The 22,858-nt window shown below is 48.0% G+C and overlaps 1 non-coding gene across 1 annotated transcript; it reads right to left on the bottom strand.

The window, feature by feature from the left end:
- Positions 1-3,100: 3,100 nt before the first annotated feature.
- LOC131810612 (U5 spliceosomal RNA) lies at positions 3,101-3,216 on the bottom strand. The gene has a single exon (XR_009345614.1). It is a non-coding gene; the product is annotated as a U5 spliceosomal RNA (small nuclear RNA).
- Positions 3,217-22,858: the final 19,642 nt, after the last annotated feature.

Here is a 22,858-nt window from a genome sequence, read left to right as displayed (position 1 = left end):
TAAAATCTTATTTATATTTATTAAATAAATTTATTAAATTATAAATTATTAAAATATATCATTAAATCATTTTAATATATATATAAATATATATACTTTTTTAGGGGCTCCTGGCTCAGCCAGTGGAGCATGGGACTCTTGATCTCAGGGTTGTAAGTTTGAGCCCCATGCTGGGTGTAGAGATTACTTAAAAATAAAATCTTTTGGGGCACCTGGGTGGCTCAGTGGGTTGAAGCCTCTGCCTTCGGCTCAGGTCATGATCCCAGGGTCCTGGGATCGAGCCCCGCATCTGGCTCTCTGCCCAGCAGGGAGCCTGCTTCCTTTCCTCTCTCTTTGCCTGCCTCTTTGCCTACTTGTGATCTCTGTCAAATAAACAAATAAAATCTTTAAAAAAAAAATCTTTTGGGGCACCTGGGTGGCTCAGTGGGTTGAAGCCTCTGCCTTCAGCTCAGGTCATGATCCCAGGGTCCTGGGATCGAGCCTTGCATCTGGCTCTCTGCTCCGCAGGGAGCCTGCTTCCTCCTCTCTCTCTCTGCCTGCCTCTCTGCCTACCTACAATCTCTCTGTCAGATAAATAAATAAAATCTTTAAAAAAAAAATAAAATATTTTTTAAAATTGAAAAATATATATAAAACTTTAACATGGCTCATGTTAAACACACACAAATAGGCCAGATGGGAGATAAATAGATACATACAAGAGGAGGTTTATGATGGGAATTGGTTCATGAAATTATGGAGGCTGAGAAGTCCCACAATCTGCCATCTGCCCGTGAAGACCCAGGAAAGCTGGCGATTGTGTGAGCGGAAATTAGGGCCACGTACCAGGTGCTGAAGATATGTCCCAGCTCTAGCAAAAAAAGAGCCAATGTGCCCTTCCTCTACCTCACCGGGTTTGGTGAGGCCCACCCATTTGGGAAGGACCATCTCCTCAGTCCATTGATTCAGACGCTAACCTCTTCCAGAAACACCCCCTGCAGACATACCTAGAAATAATGTTTCTAGGGGGACATCTCTTAGCCCAGTCAAGCAAAAGTCACTCAGCATAGTGGCCAGTTAGTTCAGATTTATTTAGTATTTTTATGAACTCACAGACTTAAATAGATTGGAGATGCCTTGATCCTTTGAATGTATGAATCTTCTCGATTCCTTCAGCATCTTTGGCTTTTGGGAGCCTCTGCAAGATGGTATATGTCCTGGCTCACACCTGAAATCTCCGTTTCTCCAAGGAACCGGCCTCCTTTGACCAAGTCACGGCATTTAGAGACCAGGTGCTCATTACCCTGGGTTGTTTTTGCCAAAGGTGAACAAGAAACAAGTTTAAAACCCCTGCTTTGGATACACAGCCAGCCCTCAGAGCCCAGAGACCGCACTGGCTGCCAGCATGTAATTCTGACTGACCGACCTAGGCAAGTGAGGAGCACTTCGCTGGGGACAAAGAAAGGAGAATGACCCTCATAGCTTGAATATGTCACAGACACTGAACCCGCTCCTTGGGGAGCTGTGGACCAAGAGCACACCCAGTGCAGGTGCCTGTCTCCCAAGGTCACTTTATTTGTACAAATAAGGAGACCTCGAGGAATAGTTTCCAAAGCTGTGACTCTTCCAGCAGGGGGAAGGCAGGCTCCTTTTATTGGGGTTTGGGGTAAATATTTAGAGAGGGATTGTAATATAAGGGAGCTGAGGGACCTGTGGGCACTTGCTGACTCATCTGGACAGGTATGGTTCCCAGATGTTTCTTTTCCTGTTTAAGCAATTCGTTAGTTTCTAAACGATGAAATTGACAGGCAGAGGCTTCTGGGAGTTTCCTGAGTTCAGGTCGTCAGCCCTGAATTCAGTGGGTCAAGGGGTCTCCCTGGTGACAAATGCGGGGACCAGCAGAGCAGGGCTGGACTGAGGGTAACTGCCTCAAGCACCCTGAGCCTGGGCCATGGTCCTCTATACAAAGGGGCATCAAGGGGTTCCTGATGGGTTAAGCCACCAACTCTTGGGTCTGGCTCAGGTCAGGATCTCAGGGTCCTGAGACCGAGCAGTGCATGGGGCTCTGAGCTCAGCGTGGAATCCTCTTAGAACTCTCTCTCCCTTTTCCTCTACCCCTCTCCCCTTACTCTCAAATAAATAAATATATCTTTAAAAGGTGGGGGGGGGCATCAAAAGTGCCCAGGAAGGAGGAAGGAAGAACTGGCCTGGGAGGTGGAGAAATTCAAGGAGGGAACTTTGGGATGCCTTCCCTCCCGCGCCTGCTGGTGCCAACACTGCTAGTTTTCTTGCCTTGGGGGAAAGACTACATTTCCCAGCCTACCTCACACCCAGGCGGGATCCCAAAGCTAAGCTCTGGCCAGTGGGATTGGTTAAAACATTAGCTTCCTCTCGAGTTTAATCAAATCCATTCTAACCACGGTTGAAAGCCTTTCTCATTCAGAGTTTTCACAAGTGATCCAGCGCTGGTTTTAATGAACCTATCGGGAAAACCAAACCGACAGCAATACTTACAAACCTGTTATAGGAAAAACAGCCAATTACGCTTCAGTTGTTTGAAGCTGTTTCTTGGGTAAACGCGACCCTTGCAGCCAGGATCAGAAAGGTGCAGGGCCTGGACGGGCATTTGCCTCCTCGAAAAGCGTGCGAATAGGTATGCCGCGGTCATCTTTGACAAAAAGCTTTAATCCCAAGTCTGGGCAAAACCAGGTTTAAATGGGTGTTCTCTGCTGAGCAAAAACGCCTGTGCCAGATTCCGCGGGGGGCCCGGGAGCGGGGGCACGTCGGTGGTTTCCTGCAGTTGGGGTTCGCTCAGAGGATGAAACGCAGATTTGCACAAGGGGTCTCCGCGCGGGGCTGAAAACACAAGCCGTTACACCAGCCGTGGAAAGAAGTTCCGGAGAACCCCCAGCAGGTGCGCCCACGCACGCGAAGATCTGAAAAATTAGGAAAAACAACGTCAAGAAACAATACATTGTAACGTGGAAACCTTCTAGCACTAACAACAGAACTCCTGTTACTAATAAACTAAAGTCCATAGGGCGAAGACACAGATAATGCTAAAACCTGGCAAATTATGGCACTTAGCAAACAAACAAATCTTTCATTGAACAACATCAGTAGCCTTGCAAAGGCAAGGCCTCAAAAAATTGGTAAAAAACTCAGAATTGTTCCTCTCCACGGAAATCTTTAGTAAAAGGCGAAAGATTTATGCGATCTGAAGAGAAACCAGAGTATGCCCCAAAGCGTCCGCACACGTTTCTCGGGTAACTGTAACCCCGAAGACAGTGATGGTGACTCTTTGCTCGAAAGAATTACTGATTTCTGTCTTTCTTTCGGACCATTTTGTGACATTAGCCTTATTCTGGGGGAAAAATAATTCAAAGAAAAAGAGAAAATCGAGTCATTTCTAAGTGAGAAATTGTCCTGTGTGCAATGCATTTTGGGTATGCAAATGAACGTTCGCCGTCACGCCCCCGTTCCTGGAAATGCCTTATTTAACGGTACATTCGTTTTCCTGCTGGGACTGGGACTACCGCCAGGGGGCAGAGCGGAAGCCAGATTTTCGGGATTATAGATTTGGTCCAACTAGAAAGTCTGACTCTGTTTTATAAATTTTGACTGCAAGTAAAAATGTCTTTTGTCCTCAAATAAAACAAAAATAAAATAAAACGTGGAAATATTTACATTCATTCAACCACAATTTGCTGAGCACTGCATTACTCTTTGTGCTGGGCTCAAGGAATAGAGTGGTACCCCAACGTTTCATCCTCAAGGAGCGCGTAGGTGGCGGCGGAGCCAGGTGTGCATGGGGACCACTGGTGACAGACTGTTCAGTGCCATCTGGGCAGAGCATTCCACGATCCGCAGAAGTAGGGCGGTGAGGGTTCTAAGCAGTGCAGAGAGGACAAGTGCCAGATGGCCGTCATTGCAAAGGTATGAGCTTGGGTTTACCTTGAGGGCAACAGCTAGGCACTCAAGAGAGCGGCGCCTGGGTGGCTCAGGTCAGGATACGGGAGTTGTGGGATGGAGCCCTGCATCGGGCTGCCTCCTTGGCAGGAGGCCTGCTTCTCCCTCTCCCACTTCCCCCTGCCTGTGTTCCCTCTCTCGCTGTCTCTCTCTCTGTCAAATAAATACATTCTTTTTTTTTTTTTTTTTAAAGATTTTATTTATTTATTTCACAGACAGATCACAAGTAGGCAGAGAGGCAGGCAGAGAGGGGGGGGGAGCAGGCTCCCTGCTGAGCAGAGAGCCAGTTGTGGGACTTGATTCCAGGACCCTGGGGTCATGACCTGAGCCCAAGGCAGAGGCTTAACCCACTGAGCCACCCAGGCACCCCAAACACATAAATTCTTAAAAATTTAAAAAACAAAAAAAGAGTTTTAAGAGAGACCAATGAGATCAGATAAGTGTTTTAAGGCAGAGGTTCCCTCCACGTGGTCCCCAGACCAGCAGGTCAGTGTCACCTGGGTACTTGCCAGGGTCCCCAAATTCTTGACTCTCTCCCCAGACCTGCTGGATCTGAAAGGCTGGAGGTGGGGCCCTGCAAGGGATTGCACGAGCCCCCCCAGGTGACTGATGCAGCCTCCGCTGACAACCACTGTGGGACAACCATTCTGGCCTATGTGGCCACCCTAGAGACAAAGAGTTTGGGGGAGGTGAATTAGGGAGCTGAGCACTGGGGGTACCTGGCTGGCTCAGTGAATTTTGCATCTCTAGATCTGGGGATCATGAATTCAAGCCCCACGCTGGGTGTAGAGGTTACTTGAAAGATAAATAAAATCTTAAAAGAAAAAATAAAAGAAAGCTAAGCATTAAAGCCAGAGAGAAATACACAATGACCGACCTGGGGGGCCAATGCCTGGGAACGGGGTTGGCGGAAGAAATCTAGGTGGGTCCTTGGGGGGTGGTGGCATGAATGAGGGGTAGGTGAAGCGGGGAGCATGTGAAGGGGATTAGGAAGACCCTGGGGGAGGGGTAGCATCCGGAAAACCAGGAATGGGGGCTGCACAGAAGTCAAGGGTAGAAGGAAGCTGTGGGAAGGGTCCACCAGAGATCAAGTAAGGTGGGGACGGCAGAGGCCGGTGGGTATCATGGCAGGGAGGTCAGTGGCCTTGGACAGAGACCATTTGGAGGAGTGGGGGTGCTGGAGACTTCCAGCAGCGGGGAGCTGATGAAGGAGGGAGAGAGGGGCGTGGGTGGAGAGTGAGGACTCCACAGGGACAGCTGGGAGGGGTGTGCGATCAAAGCAGGCGCTTCTATTTCTTGGTTATCCTGGGAGTGCCCTTTAAATTTCTCCCTTGATGCTCCCCTTCCTGATTCTCAGTCTCTAGCCCTGACCTTCCCCCAGGGATTTCACTGAGCCAGCAGAAGCCTTTGTCTTCGCACCCAAAACTAGAAGCCAGAGGGGTGTCCGCCCCCTTCTTGTGTCTCCCCCCATCTAAGGCTGACCCACTTGGGTTTTGTGCCTCACCCCACAAAGACGCTGCCCCTCCCATCAGACCCCCTCAGCATCACCTGTCTCTCCTCCCTGCCACCGGATACCCGGGTACCTGGATACCTGGCAGGGCTTCCTTACATCCCAGCATGGAAGAGAGAGGGAAGACCAGAGACAGAAAAACTCCCCAGACCCCATCATGCTTTCCTCTTGTGGAGTATAATAACCACCACCAACCAACACCACCACCACCACCACCACCACCATCACCACCAACCACAAAACTCCTTACTTTGTATTTCTCTTTCAGAAAAAAAAAAATCTCTCAGAAATCACTTTATTAAAACCAACTTATGCTGCTTTGTACCTACTTGGATGGCAACAGTAATAATAAAGGAAATGACAGGTGTTGGCGAGGATGTGGAGAAATTGGAAACTTGTGCTCTGTTGGGGGGAATGTTAAATGGTGCAGGCGGTGTGGGAAACTTTGGAGGTTCCTCAGAAAGTTAAACACAGAGGTCCCTAGCAGGCTCCGTCCATGGGATGAGTGACTCTGGAACTCACCGTTGTGAGTTCGAGCCCCATGCTGGGCATAGAGAGTACAAAAAAACAAAACAAAACAAAACAAAAAAACCTTAAAAATTTTTAATTCAATATGATCTTATGACCCACCAACTGCTCTCCTAGGTATGCATCCAAAGATTTGGAAACAGGGACTAAGACATTTGTACCCCTATGTTCATAGTAATAACATCCATAGTGACCAAAATGTGGAAACAACCCAAGTGTCTACCAACAGATGAATGGATAAAATGTGGTGTCTCTATCTAATATTATTCAACTTTAAAAAAAAGGAAGTTCTGATCATGTTATGACAGGGATGAACCTTGAAAAGATGTTCGAGGCAAGAAGCCAGACACAAAAGGACATATTGGATGACCCCACTTCCATAAACTATTGAGAAAAGGCAAATTTATAGAGGCAGAAAATGGATCAGAGGGTATCAGGGGCTAACATAAGTGTGGAGCAGGGGGGATAAGGAATTAGTGGGTAACAGATACAGAGTTTCTGTGTGGGGTGATGAAAAATTTGGAAAAAGTGATGATGTTTGCATAACATTGTGAATGTATTTAATGCCTTGAGCTATACACTTAAAAATTGTTACAATGACAAATTTTGTTACATATATTTTACCACAATAACCAAAAAACCCCATACCCTCCTGAAGCCACAAGAGAACAAATCAACCTGTTCATTTAATTTTAAACATTTTATTTATTTATTTGACAGACAGAGATCACAAGTTGGGCAGAGAGGCAGGCAGAGAGAGAGGGGGAAGCAGGTTCTCCACAGAGCAGAGAGCCCGATGCGGGGCTTGATCCCAGGACCCTGGGACCATGACCCAAGCCGAAGGCAGAGGCTTCAACCCACTGAGCCACCCAGGCACCCTTATTCATTTTGTTTTTAAAAATATTTTATTTATTTGTTTATCAGACAGAGAGAACCAGCACCTGCAGGGGGAGTGGCAGGCAGCGGGAGAAGCAGGCTCCCAGTGGAACAAGGAACCAGATGCGGGACTCGAGCCCAGGACCCTGGGATCGGGACCTGAGCCAAAGGGAGCCACTTAACCGACTAAGCCACCCAGGTGCCCCCAACCTATTCACTTTAAAATAAATCTTAAAGAAAGAAAGAAAGAAAGAAAGAAAGAAAGAAAGAAAGAAAGAAAGAAAGAAACTAACCTTTACTGTCAATGCATTTACATCAACTAGAAAAATATTGAATTACTTTTCACACTAAGACTTTTTCTAAATAGCTTAAGTAATTAGACAACACTTCACAATCTTAAGACAAATTCAAGCATCAGAGTCTTGAAATGTGCATTTTTCATTAGGTGAAACTAACGGCTACAGCGAGAGAGTTTTTATTTTTCTTTTCATCTCCGCTTGCTCACTTCTTTTATTCATTAAAAAAAAAAAGAACAATCAAAGGGCACCTCGGTGGCTCATTCAGTTAAGCATCCGACTCTTTAAAGATTTTATGTATTTATTTGACAGAAAGAGACAGTGAGAGCAGGAACACAAGCAGGGGGAGTGGGAGAGGGAGAAGCAGGCCTCCCGCCTAGCAGGGAGCCCGGTGTGGTGCTCAATCCCAGGACCCCGGGATCATGATCTGAGCCAAATGCAGACACTTAAAGACTGAGCCACCCAGGCGCCCAAGCACCCGACTTTTAGTCTCAGCCTGGGTCTTAATCTCAGGGTTATGAGTTCAAGCCTCATGCTGGGCTCTGCGCTGGGATTGGAGCCTACTTAAAAAAAAAAAAAAAAAAAAAAAAAAAAAAAAAAAAAAAAAGAACCATAACAAAATATTTCTAATTTCACTGAAAAGTATAACAAACAAAATGCACTTTGCACCTGGATCTAAGAGGTGTCAACATTTTTCCAAATGTGCTTTAGGTCTGTTTTTATAAAAACAAACAAAATCTGGGGCGTCTGGGACTCAGTCGGTTAAGCGTTTGCCTTTGGCCCAGAACTTCAGAGTCTGGGATCGGGCCCCACATCAGGCTCTTTGCTCAGTGGGGAGTCTGCATCTCCCTCTCCCTCTGCCTCTTGCCTCTCTCCTTGACTTGTAGTCTCTCTCTAATAAATAAATAAAATCTATTTATTTATTTATCTCTCTTAAAAATAAATAAATTTATTTATTAAAAATAAATTTATATTTATAAATGTATTTATTTATTTATCTCTCTTAAAAAATAAACAAAAATAGACAAAACCACATGTGTAGCTGAATCCTGCATTTGCGCTTCCCCATCTCATTCGCTCCCGTGCACTGACGTTGTGCTTTTTATTTTATTTATTTATTTATTTTTTAAAGATTTTATTTATTTATTTTTAAATTTATTTTAAATAAAGATTTTATTTTATTTATTATTTATTTATTTATTTATTTGAAATAGAGAGAGAGAGATCACAAGTAGGCAGAGAGGCAGGCAGAGAGAGTGAGAAGCGGACTCCCTGCTGAGCAGAGAGCCCGATGCGGGCCTCGATCCCAGGACCCTGAGATCATGACCTGAGCTGAAGGCAGAGGCTTAACCCACTGAGCCACCCAGGCGCCCGATGTTGTGCATTTTAAAGTAATGTTTATATTTAAATCCTTTTGCAGTTTGCCTTCTTCACGTCCATGATGTTCTCAAAGATCTATTTGCGTTGCTATCTGTAGATCTAGTTCCACTTTAAGTATTTTATCTGCTGAATCTTTTGAGTACACCCTAGTGCCCAAGTAAAACAGGACAAACAGGTCAAGGCAGGCAGGTGCTGGCCAGATTACATCTTCCAACCCCTGTACCCTGATTTCAGGTCTCATGGGAACAGCAGGAGGGTGTGGGAGGCTGAGTAATAGTGCCCAAGATCTCTCTGGGTTCTGATTCCTGGAAACTGTATCACCTGTTTGCCTTAAAAATAAAGCTGCCAGTTATTTTACCAGCAAACATGGGTTTATTAGGGAATAGCAGACGATCGCAATCTAGGACAAGCAAAGCATGGCAACACGGTAAGCACGCCTGGAGACCAAAGAACAGGACCTCTCCATTGGAAAGGATGCTCTAAAGGAAGTCTACTGGAGAACCCGGGAGCTGAAGTATAGTGGCTTGTCATTGGCTGAGCTGTGACAGTCTTTCATTGGTTGGGTTGTTGCCAGGGCCAGAGGAAACCTTTCCTGCTCCTGCTAGGGTAGTAAAGCAGGGGCTCAGGTGGTTTGGACCCCTAAGGTTCCTTTCTTCCTACAGGATCTGCAATTGAGGAGTAGGAAGGCGAGAGCTCTCCGTGGTGGCATCCCATCACCATTCTTTATTTTTTAATTAAAAAAATATTTTTAAAGATTTTATTTATTTATTTGACAGACAAAGATCACAAGTAGGCAGAGAGACAGGCAGAGAGAGAGGAGGAAGCAGGTTCCCTGCTGAGCAGAGAGCCCGATGCGGGGCTCGATTCCAGGACCCTGGGATCATGACCTGAGCCAAAGGCAGAGGCTTGAACCCACTAAGCCACCCAGGCGTCCCTCCTGCTGCCATTCTAAACAGGGTTTCCCCTTTACTAATTTTCACATACCTCATACAGCAAAAGGGACTCCACAGATGTGATTATGTTAAGGATCTTGAGATGGTCCTTATGAGGAGGGCATCAGAAGGAGATCTGACCACAGAACAGGAGAACAGGGTAGCAGAGATGGCCGTGATGCACTTGGAAGATGGAGGAAGGGGACGTGAGCCCAGGAACCCAGTGGGGGCCACTAGGAGATGGAAAAGGCATGGATTCAGCCTCGCTTCCAGAAGAAACCAGCCACATCAACAGCTTGACATTAGCCCAGTGAAACAGATCATAGACTTCCGACTCCAGAACTGTGAGAGAATAAATCTGTGTTGTTTTAAACCGCTAAGTTTGTGGTCACTTGTTAGAGCAGCAATTGGAAACTGATACATGAAGACAGCAGGGGTCCTTTTTCCTCATATTTAAGAGTATACATTTTTTAAAAGACTTATTTATTTAAAAGAGAGAATAGAGGGGGAGGAGGGAGGGGCAGAGGGAGAGAATCTCCCACAGGGTTAGATCCTACAATCCTGAGATCATGACTTGAGCTGAAACCAAGAGTCAGACCCTTAACCGGCTGAGCCACCCAGGTGCCTTCACTGCTCTTTCTTATATGTAAAGTTGAGCACCTTTTTGTATATTTAAGGCAATCTGCGTGCATTTTAAGTTTGTGTCTTTGCCCATTTTCTATTGGGTTTCCAGTCTTTTTTCCTCTCAGTTTTTCTTGGACACCTGCACTACCATCTTGTAGCTGCACGTTGCAGAAAGGGAAGGTTTCCCCATTCACTTTACAGAACTCTTTATTATGGATGTTGGTCTTTATCTGCTAGGTAACTCACTATTATTTTCTTTTTTCTTATTTTTTTTTTAAGATTTTATCCATTCATTTGACAGACAGAGATCACAAGTAGGCAGAGGCAGGCAGAGAGGGAGGAGAAAGCAGGCTCCCTGATGAGTAGAGAGCCCGATGTGGGGCTCCATCCCAGGACCTTAGGATCACAACCTAAGCCAAAGGCAGAGGCTTAACCCACTGAGCCACCCAGGTGCCCCTCACTAATATTTTCTCCCTATTTTTTCATTTTTGCCAAGCAAAAATATTTTTTAATTTTATTTATTTTTTAAAGAGAGATGGAGAGAGTGAGTGCAAGCAGTGGAGGGGGTGGTGGTGGGAAGGTCAGGCAGGAGAGAGAGAGAATCTTAAGCAGGCTCCACACCCAGTGAAGAGCCCAATGTGGAGCTGGATCTCATGACCCTGAGTTCGGGACCTGAGCTGAAATCAAGAATCAGATGCTTAACCAACTGAGCCACCCAGGCAGGCCCCAAAGTATTTTTTAATGGAGTCAAATTATTATTTATTTTCTATAGACTTTGAGTCATAGTTAGAAGGGGTTTCCTCAGGCATAGTATAAGAAGAATTCACTCATTTTCTTTGAATGGTTTCTTTTTTCCTCCATTTAGTTCTCTGTGTGTTTGAAGTTTTTTCTGATATATGGTGTCAGGTACAGATCCAATTTTTTATTTTTCCAAGTGACTGGAACTTCCAGTAGAAGATAAGCTACAATATTCCTAAAAACTTTGGTAGAATGCACCCCTAACCGTTCTGGCTGGGGACTTTGGGGCTGTAAGTATTTGGACTATCATATCAATTTTTCTTATTGGCTGTCAATCTACTTTACATGGTTAGTTTTTCTTACGCCAGTTTTGACATTTTATGTCTGGATTCTTAAATTATTGCTTGTGATAGTATTCATTTGATTTTTAAAAATTCATCAGCGTTATTCTTCACAGAGTTTCCCCATACAATCCCCATCCCTACCGGCCCATTCCCCGCCAGTAACATCCTGCATGAGAGTGTTATCATTTATGAACCTCCTGCTGCTAGGAACCAGGGCGATGCTGACACCGATCCTGGTTTTTGGGGCGCGCTGCTGTCCAGCAGGATGGAGACCCCTCTGTCGGGTGGCGCAGGGCAGGGTGTGTGCCCGCCATGCCTGATGTGAAATGGAGCCAGGCTTAGTCTGAGAGCTCTCTGTGGAGACAGTGGCACAAAGCCTCCATGTGTCCTTGGAGTCAGGCTCTGAGCCCAGCTTGCAGTTCTCAGGCATCATCTCTTAGCTGCTTTGGCTCCTGGAAGACCTGGAAGAATCCCTCCCAACTCTGAAGACCAACCCTGATTTGATTCCCTTGGTGGCCTCAAGGTTCCTCCTCCAGGCTGGGCAGCTGTGCCCACGTGGGGTGAACAGCAGGATCACGGTGTGCTGGACCACGGTGCCCACCTTGGCTATGCTTTGATGGTTTCTGCGGCACTTAAGGCTTGCTGGGGGCCGGATGTCAACCTCCTCTGGCCCCAGTTCAGGGGGCAGCCTCGTCTTCCTGCTCCTTCCGGTCTTTTCATGGCCGGCACTGGTGGGGGTATGGCTCTGTGGGGCTGGGCAGCAAGACCAAGGTCAGCCTGTTGGTCAGCCTGAAGGTCAGCCTGTTGCTGGTGGCCAGCCTCCTATATCCGATCATTCTGGCTTCCTTCGGGAAGAGGACCCACTGGGCCAGTCCTGCACCCAGGGCCTCTGAACACTGAGGTATTGAGGTGGGAGTGGGGGCTGGCTGCCACAGGGGCGTTTCAGTTCTGTGGCATGCAGGAGAAAGCACGTGGTGGCCAAGATCTAGGAGCGGGAGAGGCCACGGACACACAGGGCGTCATGAGCATGGCATAGAGGAATAAAACCCAAAGTTTACCAATAATCCAAAACGTTTCACATCTGCTTCTTCAACCTCTGAGACCCTAGGGGGCACAACGCACAAAGTCTCTCCTCTTAGGCTCTCCAGCTACAGCCCAATCCAGCGGAGCGCTGCATTTTTCAGTTTTCAGACCCAGACCTGCCTGTGGTTTGCCAGACAGCTTAGGGCAAACGTTCTTGTTCCTCACTGGGTCTCAGGCTCCCTGGCTGCGAAGGGGGTGGGCCTCCGAGGTCATGTCCAGCCTCGTGTCCCTTCCTCCCTCCAGTGACCATCCTCTCGGACATCGTGGGCCGCCTGCACACTGCTGCAGCTGGTGGAGATGCTCAGTAAGCAGGACGTGCGCTTCGATCCCCTTGTCTGGTCCTAAGACACCTGCTAGGCGAAAGGGGCGGGGCTGGGAGGGCGCCGGGGCGGGGTCTAAACCCGAGCACGGGATCGGGTGGGTGGGGCTGGGGCTGGGTCTAGAGGCGGGGCTTGGGGCGGGGCCAGGGGCCAGGGGCCGGGGCGGGGCTGGGGACCAAAACCTCAGCGGGTGCCTGGAGCCAAGCGCCGCTCGCCCTCTGGCTGGACGGTCGGCGTCTCGTCCTTGTGAGCGGCCTGCCTGAGCCAAACGGGAGTCACGCGCCGATGAGGTCTCTGAGATGGCCCCGGAGCTGGTGGCCGCCGTGCGCCACCGGCCATCCGAAAGGCTGGAGGGGAGGCGAGGCCCACTCGGGTGCGACCGGGTGCGAGGGCGCGCGGGGGAGGTGGGGAACGTGGGCAGGCGGCCTTCCCGACGGAGCAGGGGACACCCCCGGCCCCGCGCTGCTCCGAGGCCTGCAGCCCTTTGCTCGGACCTAAGCCGGCCGCGCGGCGGCTCCGCTCCTGCCGCGCAGCCCCCGACCCTTCGCGGGGCTCCCCACCCGGCCTGCGGCACCCGACCGTCGGCCTCGCCTGCTGGCCGCAGCCCGTGGATTCCAGCAGTAGAATAAATCACTTTGTCATGTGCTGTGTGCCCTTGGGCGGCTATTTCTCTTCTCTGAGCCTCAGTCTTCTCATCCGCGATGAGACCGGATGGGGGGATTACGTGAGGAAAGTCATCCAAAGCGCCCAGCAGAGTCCCTCAGGAAATGGCAGATGTGACTGTGGTTCCCGGGGAGACTTTCTCTGCCCACTCCCACCGGGGGGGACCTCTGCTCAGTCCTCCCCCACCCAGCTTGCTCTCAAACTCCCCCTCCTCCCTCTGCCAAGCTTATTGGGGTCCTGTCCCCCTCTCTGGAGACGCAAAGGGACCTTAAACTCAAGCAGGCAGCACCCATTGGCCTTCTCTGCCAGAAAAGCACCTGCTGAAGCCCATTTTGCCCTCAGAAGGCTTCTGCATACACGGCCAGCAAACCCAGCCTTGATGGTTCATCAACTCCCTCATCCACTGCTAATATAGGGCACTCTCCGCTCTTCGTAGGACCAGCCTGTTGTCCCAGGGTCCAGACTGCTCCCTTCTGCTCTCCTTTCTCATGGCATCCCTCCCTTATCTCTCTCCTGCGTAAATTCCACCCTGCCCCTGAGGCCCAGCTCACGTGCCTCCTCCTCCAGGAAGCCATCCTTGGCACTCTAGCCGAGGTGTTCTTTTTCATGGCCTGCGTTTGGCATGGAGCATCTGCTTCCTGGCATTCTTGGGATGTTCCTGCTGTGTTCTCTCTCCCCAGAGAGGGAGCCAGAGGCCACGACTTCTCCGTCTTGGATCCTAGGGACTGAGCATATGCCCTCACACGGCGGCGTAGGAGCTCAGAAGCAGATTTGCAGCTGCCACCTTGCTAATAAAGACGGGTATCACCCCAGACCTCGTTCTGCACTCTGGGACGATGAACCCCTGGCAGATGTCCAAGGTTTTTATCCCCTGGATCACTCTTACCACAAAGCCTGCCCCTCCCTTGGTGGCCTCCTTGTTGGGAAAACTCTGGGAGTCTCTGCCCACCTCCTCCCACTCCCCTCCCCCCCCCCCTTCTCTCAGAAAGCGGACATTTTCTAGCCACACCTGTTTGCCTCGGTTGGTAGAACATGCGGGTCTTGATCTTGGGGTTGGGTATAGAGATTGCTTAAATAAATAAACTTGAAAAAAAAAAAAAAAAAAGGAAAGTGACAGCTACTTCTCCTCCCAGAAGCTGATGGAATGGGCAGTAAATGAGCTGGTCAGCATGGAGTTTCTCCCTCTGTCACGGCAGAGGGAAGACGAAAACATATTGGCTTCTTGGCAACAAACGTTATAGGGTCCAGAACGACATCCCAAGCCCAGATTCAAGTCCCTCAGGGGCACACAGTCCCTGGTCAGCAAGTGAGGGGGGCTAGGGTTAGCTCAGGAGGACATTGGGCTGAAAGCAACTGCTACCAAGAAAGGGGAGGAAGCGAATCCACCATGGACTCTAACCCTGGGTCCAACTTTCACATGCATGTGGGCCGCCTGGGGAGCTGGCTCATGGGTGCATTCGGATTCAGTAATTCCTGGTTGGGCCCTGATTCTGCATTTTATTTTAAAAGATTTTATTTATTGGGGAGAGGGAACATCCGCATGCCAGAGAGAGCACAAGCAGGGGAGAGGGAGAGAGAGGAGGAGGCTCCTGACTGAGCAGAGAGCCTGATGCAGGACTTGATCCCAGGACCCCGGGATCATGAACCAGGCTGAAGACAGACGCTTAACTGGCTGAGTCCCCTAGGTGCCCCCAGATTCTGCATTTCTATTATTCTCCTGGTGATGCTGCTGGCCCATGGGCCCCTTTTCGAGCATGGCATTGTAGTGGGACTATCTGAAGACCACTTCCTTTCCTTCTGCTCAGCCCTCTTCCTCCATGGAGATGCCCACCCTCTCTGTCCCTTGGAGACGCCCTCAGCTTGTGTTGCTACAGGGGAGGCTTTTAAAAATTTCATTAAAAGCCAACTGTTTAGGGTGCTTGGGTGGTTCTGTCAGTTAAGCGGCTGCCTTCAGCTCAAGTTGTGACCCCAGGACCCTGGGATCGAGCCCCGCATCGGGCTCCTTGCTCTGCAGGGAGCCTGCTTCTCCCTCTCTCTCTCTGCCTGCTGCTCCCCCTGCCTGTGCTCATGTGCTCTCTCTCTCTCTCTGTCCAATAAATAAATAAATAAATAAATAAATAAAATCTTTTTTTAAAAGGCAACAGTTTAAAACAAAAGTAATGGTTTGTATTTGGGAGTTTATAACATAGGAATGAAATATACCACATTAATAAAGAGGGAGGTTAAATGGAATTAAGTGTTTTAAAGTATTTGTCTTTTACCTGAAGTGGTAAAATATTGGTTCTAGGTGCACTCTGGAAAGTTAATGACACATATTATAATCCTTGGAGCAATATAAAAAGGGATAGTTTAAAAATCTAATAAAAAGAATAAAATGGAATATCAAATTATTCGATTAGCTTAAAAGAATTCAACAAAAGAGGAGCAAAGAAGAAGAGAGGATAGGGGCGCCTGGGTGGCTCAGTGGGTTAAGCCTCTGCCTTCAGCTCCGATCATGATCTCAGGGTCCTGGGATCGAGCCCCTCATCGGGCTCTCTGCTCAGCAGGGAGCCTGCTTCCCTCCCTCTCTCTGCCTGCTGCTCTGCCTACTTGTGATCTATCTTTCTCTGTCAAATAAATAAAATAAAATCTTAAAAAAAAAGAAGAGGGATAAATAGAAAACACATAGCAAATGATGGACTTAAATCCAACAGTATAAGTCATTGCATTAAATCTAAATGAATTCAAGACCAGAGGTTATCCAATAGCAAGACTCAATGATATGTTACTATACGCAGTACGCTTGATATATAAAGACACAAATAGGTTGAGGCTAAAAGGATGAAAAATTAGGCACCAGTAAGCATTATAAGTCTTGTGTCGTTGTATTAATGTCAAACAATGTAGATGTTAAGGCAAGGAATATTGTCCGAGATATAAAAGGACATTCTATGATGATAAAAGGGTCAATGCACTGGGGAGACATAACAATCCTAAATGATGATTCACAGAGTTTCAAGGAGTTATGAAGCACAAAGTGACAGAATCAAAGGGAGAACACTAAAGTCTTAAGGGTATGTTGTCTGACCATGAGAGAATTAAATTAGAAATCAAAAACCTTAAGTTATCTGCAAAAGCCCTAAACACTTGATAATTAAACAACACCCTTCTAAATGAGTCCGTGGTCCTAGGAGAAATCAAAAAGGAAATTAGGAACTATTTTAAACTCAATGGCAATAAAAGCTAAAGCATAAAAAATAGTAGGATGTGGCTAATGTCCTTAGAAGGGAGTTTACAGCTTCAAATGAAAGATTTAAAAATAAATATTCTAAGCTTCCACTTTATGAACCTGGAAAAAGAAATGCAAATGAACCCCAGAGTAGGGATTAAGATGGGTCATAAACCTAAACATAAAAGCTATGATCATAAAGCTTCTAAAAGAAAACATAGGAGAATATCTTCATGACCGTGGGGTAGGTGAAATTTACTTAGAGTGAGCAGCAAAACGCACTGCATATAAAAATAAATAGATCATTTGCATTCCACTAACCGTAAAAATTTCTGCTCATTAAGCCAGTGAAAATAAAAAAGCAAGCCACAGACTAGGAGAGAACATTCCCAATCCACACATCTGGCAAAGGACTTGCATGCAGAATATATAAGGAAATCTGTAAGTCCATTAATAAAAACAGAACCTAATAAAAACTGGGCAGAAGATCTGAATGGAGACTCCCAGAAGATATAGGAAAACCCAATAAGCACATAAAAGGTCCTCAGCATCATTTCTCCTTAGGAAAATAGAAATTAATACCACAGTGAGGGGCACCTGAGGGGCTCAGTTGGGTGAGCATCTGACTCTTGATCTCAGCTCAGGTCTTGATATCATGGTCGTGAGTTCAAGCCCCGCATTGGGCTTCATGCTGGGCATGGAGCCTACTTTAAAAAAAGAAAAAAGAAAAACAAAACCACAATGAAATGCTACTTCACACTCTTGAGAATAGCTAAAATTAAGAATGCTTCTCCAAATGTTGGTGAGGACATATGGTATTGGCTAAAATAAAGCTGTGTGTGCTCAGGCTCAGAATAACCTCCCGTAATGGAAGCAGTGTGGTATCGGTCCAAGGACAGACAAATAAACAAATCAAACAAGACAGTCCAGAAATAGAGCTACACGTGTAGTCACCCGATGTATAAAAACCACACCCATATTAGACAGCTCATGTCTTTTTTTCTTTTTTAAGATTTTATTTATTTATTTGACAGACAGAGATCACAAGCAGGCAGAAAGGCAGTTGGGGCAGGGGGGTGGGGGAAGGAGAAGCAGGTTCCCCGCTGAGCAGAGAGCCCGAAGCGGGCTCGATCCCAGGACTCTGGGATCATGACCTGAGCTGAAGGCAGAGGCTTTTTTTTTTTTTTTTTAAAGATTTTATTTATTTATTTGACAGAGAGAAATTACAAGTACACTGAGAGGCAGGCAGAGAGAGAGAGAAGGAAGCAGGCTCCCTGCTGAGCAGAGAGCCCGATGCGGGACTCGATCCCAGGACCCTGAGATCATGACCTGAGCCAAAGGCAACGGCTTAACCCACTGAGCCACCCAGGCGCCCCAACCTTGACAAAATTTTTTTAAGGAGGACTCTAAAAACATTTTTCCATGAAGGTAAAGACCAACAACTTCACTTAAAATATTAAAATGTAAAAAAAAAAATATTAAAATGTAGTCCTAATAAGACTCCATGAAGAAAGTTAAAAGGTAACATCACCAGGTGGAAAAACAAATTTGCAAAACACAATGGGACAAAGGATTTCTACAGAAAATATAAAGAATGCTTACCAATCAATAAGAAAATGGCAATCTACTAGAAAACCGGGAAAAATTTAAGCAGACTCTTCACCACAGAGTGAAGAGTGGAAAGTGTTCAACATTACGCACATGGAAAGTGTTCAACATTATTAGTCGTCAGGGGTATCTAAACTAAAACCACAATGAAATACTGTTATGCACTTACGGGAATGGATGAAATGTTGAAAAGCTGACAATAGCAAGTGTTGATGAGAATGTGCAGCACCTTGAACTCGACTATGTTGCAGGAGAGAGTGTCCATTGGTAAAGCCATTTTCGAAAAAATATATGGAAGTATACGTTCTGCTTAACACAGACATACCCCATGACCCAGTATCTCCATGCATGGGTATTTAACCCAACAATGTGTGTGTGTTTATGTGTGTGTGTGTGTGTATGTACCAGAAGACACGGACAGGCATGTCTATAGCAGAATTATAACAGAAGACAACGCAGATGGTCACCAACATCACAATAGACAAACGGTACATTCATAAATTTAAACATCAAGAAAGATGGGATCCCAAGGCATGAGACTATGTGGATGAACCTGATGAACTTGACGTTGAGAATAAGGCGACAGACACAAGAGTATGTTCTGAGTCATGCCATGGATGTAAGTTCCCCAAACAGGCAAAAGCAATCGATGATGATACAAGGCAGAATGGTGCCTACCCTTGGCTGGGAGGGGCCAGAGGGCTGCGTCTGGGCTGGGCTGAAGGTGTTGGGAATGTGCTGTCCTTGAGCTGTCTTGTTCACTGCAGAAAACCACTAAGCCCTATATCGTGTGTATGTTTATTTCAATAGGAACGTTTTCTACATGTATAATGCTTGAACAACCACAAAAAGTTTAGGTGAAACAAATATGGCAAAATGATGATGGGTTGACGAGGATTCTTTTTTTTTTTTTTTTTAACTCTTCTTTATTTTTTTTTTTTTTTAAGATTTTATTCATTTGTCAGAGAGAGAGCGAGCGAGAGCGAGCACAGGCAGGCAGAGACAGAGGGAGAAGCAGGCTCCCCGCTGAGCAAGGAGCCCGATGTGGGACTCGATCCCAGAATGCTGGGATCATGACCTGAGCCGAAGGCAGCTGCTTAACCAACTGAGCCACCCAGGCGTCCCTTGACGAGGATTCTTACACTATTTTTTTTTTTGTTTTTATGATGTTTGACATTTTAAAAAAGATTCTATTTATTTATTTGACACAGAGAGAGCACAAACAGAGGGAAAGGGAGAACCAGGCTCCCCGCTGAGCAGGGAGCCCAACATGGGACTCCATCCCAGGACCCTGGGATCATGACCTGCGCGGAAGGCAGACATTTAACTGACTGAGCCACCCAGGCACCACTGTCTGACATTTCTTATAATTAAAGTCAATGTTAACTACCATATGGCACAGTTATGAGTCAGAATTGGTGTTGGCTGTGCCAGCCGAGGGACCCAAGAGGCTTGGGTAGGTTTTGTTACAACCCCATATCACAGGTGGGGAAAGTGAGGCTCAGAGAGGTTAACTAACTTGATCCAGATCACGCTGCTGTTACATGATGACCCAGGCCGCTGGCTCCAGAGGCTGCCCACTTACTCCCTCACTCCCTGACGCTCCTCCCTTTTTGTACTAAACAGTAGAAGGCAGTCAGCAGGACTGGGTCCTGGAGATGCCCATGTGGACAGAGCGCTCTGGATGCTGGCGCCTCCCCCTGGGTTAAAGCCTCTCACCCCCCTCCCTCACTGGTCACAACCAGGGTCAATAAGACCATATGCGTAGTGTGCTGGGTGTAGGATTTGGCAGAAAGTGTATCCCTGATAGATGTTAACTGTGGGAACAACCCTGGCTCTTTTCCTCTCCCTCCCTGGAGCTGAGCTGCCCTCTTGTCCCAGGTTCCCGGGGGCCAATGTAACCCCAGGGATGGCAGTAGGATCCAGTTGACCCCACTAATCTTGCTCTTTGGAACCAAACAGCCAGGGCATTGTTCAGAAAACTGCAGAAAATTGCTCTGTTGGAGGGTTTGCCTGGCTCAGTCAGGGAGCATGTGGCTCTTGATCCTGGGGTTGTGAGTTCGAGCCCCACATTTGGTGTGGAGCCTATGGAAGGAAGGAAGGAAGGAAGAGAAAGAAAGAAAATAGCTTTGTTTCCATGCTAGAGTGATTGGCCAGCCTTCCTCCTAGCCTGGCCTGCAGACACACCTCTATTTATATATCTTTCCATCCATCCATCCATCCATCCATCCGTCCATCCAATCCTTCCTCCCCTCCTTCCTTCCTTCGGTCCAGCTCCAGCTTTGAGCCTTCCAACTATAATTTTCTAAGTTTGTGGGAGGAGGAATACCCACACCCGTTTGTAGAGTTAAGTATAGGAGCTAATCCCCTGAGACGGAGCCTGGCCCCCTCTCTGCGCTCCATTAAACCCTCTCCCCCACCCACCAGTGGCAGGAGAGACTCTCCGACGATACAGTAGATGCTGCTACTGTATGTCCAGCAGGTGGCGCTGAAGGCTCTCCTCTCACCTGGGTGGCGCTGCCCGCTCAGTCTCTGGGAAAGAGCCAGTGGGGGGGGGGGCACCTGGGTGGCTCAATGGGTTAAAGCCTCTGCCTTCAGCTCAGGTCATGATCCCAGGGTCCTGGGATGGAGCCCCGCATTGGGTTCTCTGCTCAGCAGGGAGCCTGCCCCCCCCCCCCCGCCTGCCTCTCTGCCTACTTGTGATCCCTGTCTGTCAAATAAATTAAAAAAAAAAAAAAAATCTTAAAAGAGCCAGTGGGTCAGTCTTGGGAGGAAGGCAGGCTGTGGCTCAGCCAGAGGTGGGACTGGGCTCTTCTCCACCCCCTACCCCTAGGAGGCAGGTGAGGCAGGGGACTCTCCTAAGAGATCTTGGTCCTTGCGTGGATGTTCGTAGGCAGTGCAGGGGGGCCGGCCCCCTCTAGCCTGGGATCAGCTGCACAGGGATCCAAGCCAACCTCATTCTGTCTCCCCTGAGACTCATGCTTGGTGCATTGGAAAGGGCATAGAAATTGCAATAATGTGGACCCGAGTTCAAATCCCAGCTCAGCCTGTTGAGGGCTATGTGACCTTTGGCAAGTTGTTTCATCTCTCTGAACTTCAGTTTTACTCATCAGTAAAACAGGGTAACAATGCCGAAACTCAGGTTAGCATCGGGGCTAAAGGGTCAGCTTGCAAAAACTCTGGATTGTAACAGGTGGTCAGCAAGTGTTGGTTCCTTCTCCTGGAACTCCATAGGCCTGGAGTTGGTGACCTGTCGGCAGTCAGAGCCCCGCCCGGGGCTGGGTTTCCTACTTACTCCACACTGTTCCCTGAGCAAGGAAAGAATTGGGGTCCTGGTAAGGCAGGACTGCGAGGTGGGACAAGGAAAGTGCCAGAAACTGCTTCCTCCAGGGCACTTATAATCACACTGATAGCTGTCCCCCTCTTCAGGGACCGAGCTGGGGCATAGCATCCTGATTTTCTGATCATCCCAGCTTCTTTTATAACAGGGCTGGAGGGAATTCTAGGGAAATTCGACTTCAAATATACTTGCTTTTCTAGAACAAGCTTGGCAAGACGAACATCATAATGTCTATATATGTGATATTAGAACAGAAAAGATCAGGGATTTTTAAAAAACAACAAAACCGAGTCCTACAGGTGGGGGATTTCCATCTAGTTTGCTTGGACAGGCTGGGCCTGGCCTGCCGGCAAACTGGTGGCCGCAGGTTTCTGAGCAGGGGCAGCAGAATGTCAGGGGCTGGGCAGAGCCTCTGGTGTGGGGATAGTGACAGGGCCCATGTCCTGAAGCCCTCCTCCTGTATGGGGGGGGGCGGTGCTGAGCTGGTGGGGGAGGTGTGTCTTTGGTCCCAAGTGGCTTCTCCTGGGTGTTCTTTCCTGCACCAGTAATGCCGGCTGGTTTCCAGTAAGGCAGGGTCTGCAGCAAACCAGTTTGCTCCTGCCCCATGGGATGGATGAGCCCAGTGGGAGGCATCTGTGCTGCCTGCCCTTTCCCCACGAGGGATCTCCAGTCTCAGGGCTTTGGAACCCCAAGAGGCAGGCAAGCCCCAGTGATGTGAGGACCCCCTGGGAGGTGAGACCCAGGGCAGTGGAGACCCAGGAAGCCTCCAGATGGGGAAGGTGGCCTTGGAGGTAGGGTGGGGCTCAGCCTGGAGCTGCTGGGATTGACGCTGGCATGTGCCCGTCACTGACGCCCTGTCCATGCCCTGACCCTTTTCTGCATTCCACTGGCCAGACCCAGGGAGGGTGGGGCAGCCTTTGGAGCTGCGAATCTCTGTGTCACATGCTCCACCAGCGCCTCCGCAGTCTTATCGCCACCCTTAGCTCTTCTGGGGTGTTGAGAGCCTGGAGCGGGGAGTTCAGGTAACAGGGTAGGGTCAGCTCTCTTGGTGCAGAGGTGTGGTCAGTGGCTCCCACTCCCCCACTCCTTCCCTCGCCACACAGCCGTGACCTCTCCGAGCAGAAAGAGCACCCCTTTGGCAATCAGAGAGTTCTGATTTTAAATCTGTGCTCTTCCACAGCCGTGTGACGTTTGCAAAGTGCTTTATTCACCCAGGCCTCAGTTTTCCTCATCTGTCCGATGGACACAGCGACCTGCTCTGCCTGATCACAGGGTCAGGGTGACAATTACACAAGATCATGTGCTTTGTCAACAGGAAATGCGCAAGCTCACAGCCCATGCTGCCTTCCCCAGCCCTCCCCATGGCTGGATACCACCTGCAGACACGTTTGTTAGAAACTCAGCAGTCAGGAAAAATGTTAAAATGTTTGGCGAAGATTTAAAAAATCAGATTTTTGCAG

This window comes from Mustela lutreola, chromosome 10, assembly GCF_030435805.1.
Source record: "Mustela lutreola isolate mMusLut2 chromosome 10, mMusLut2.pri, whole genome shotgun sequence".
Taxonomy (NCBI): domain Eukaryota; kingdom Metazoa; phylum Chordata; class Mammalia; order Carnivora; family Mustelidae; genus Mustela; species Mustela lutreola.
The sequence above is the reverse complement of the archived record's forward strand: the minus strand, read 5'-3'. Positions and strand labels throughout refer to the sequence as shown.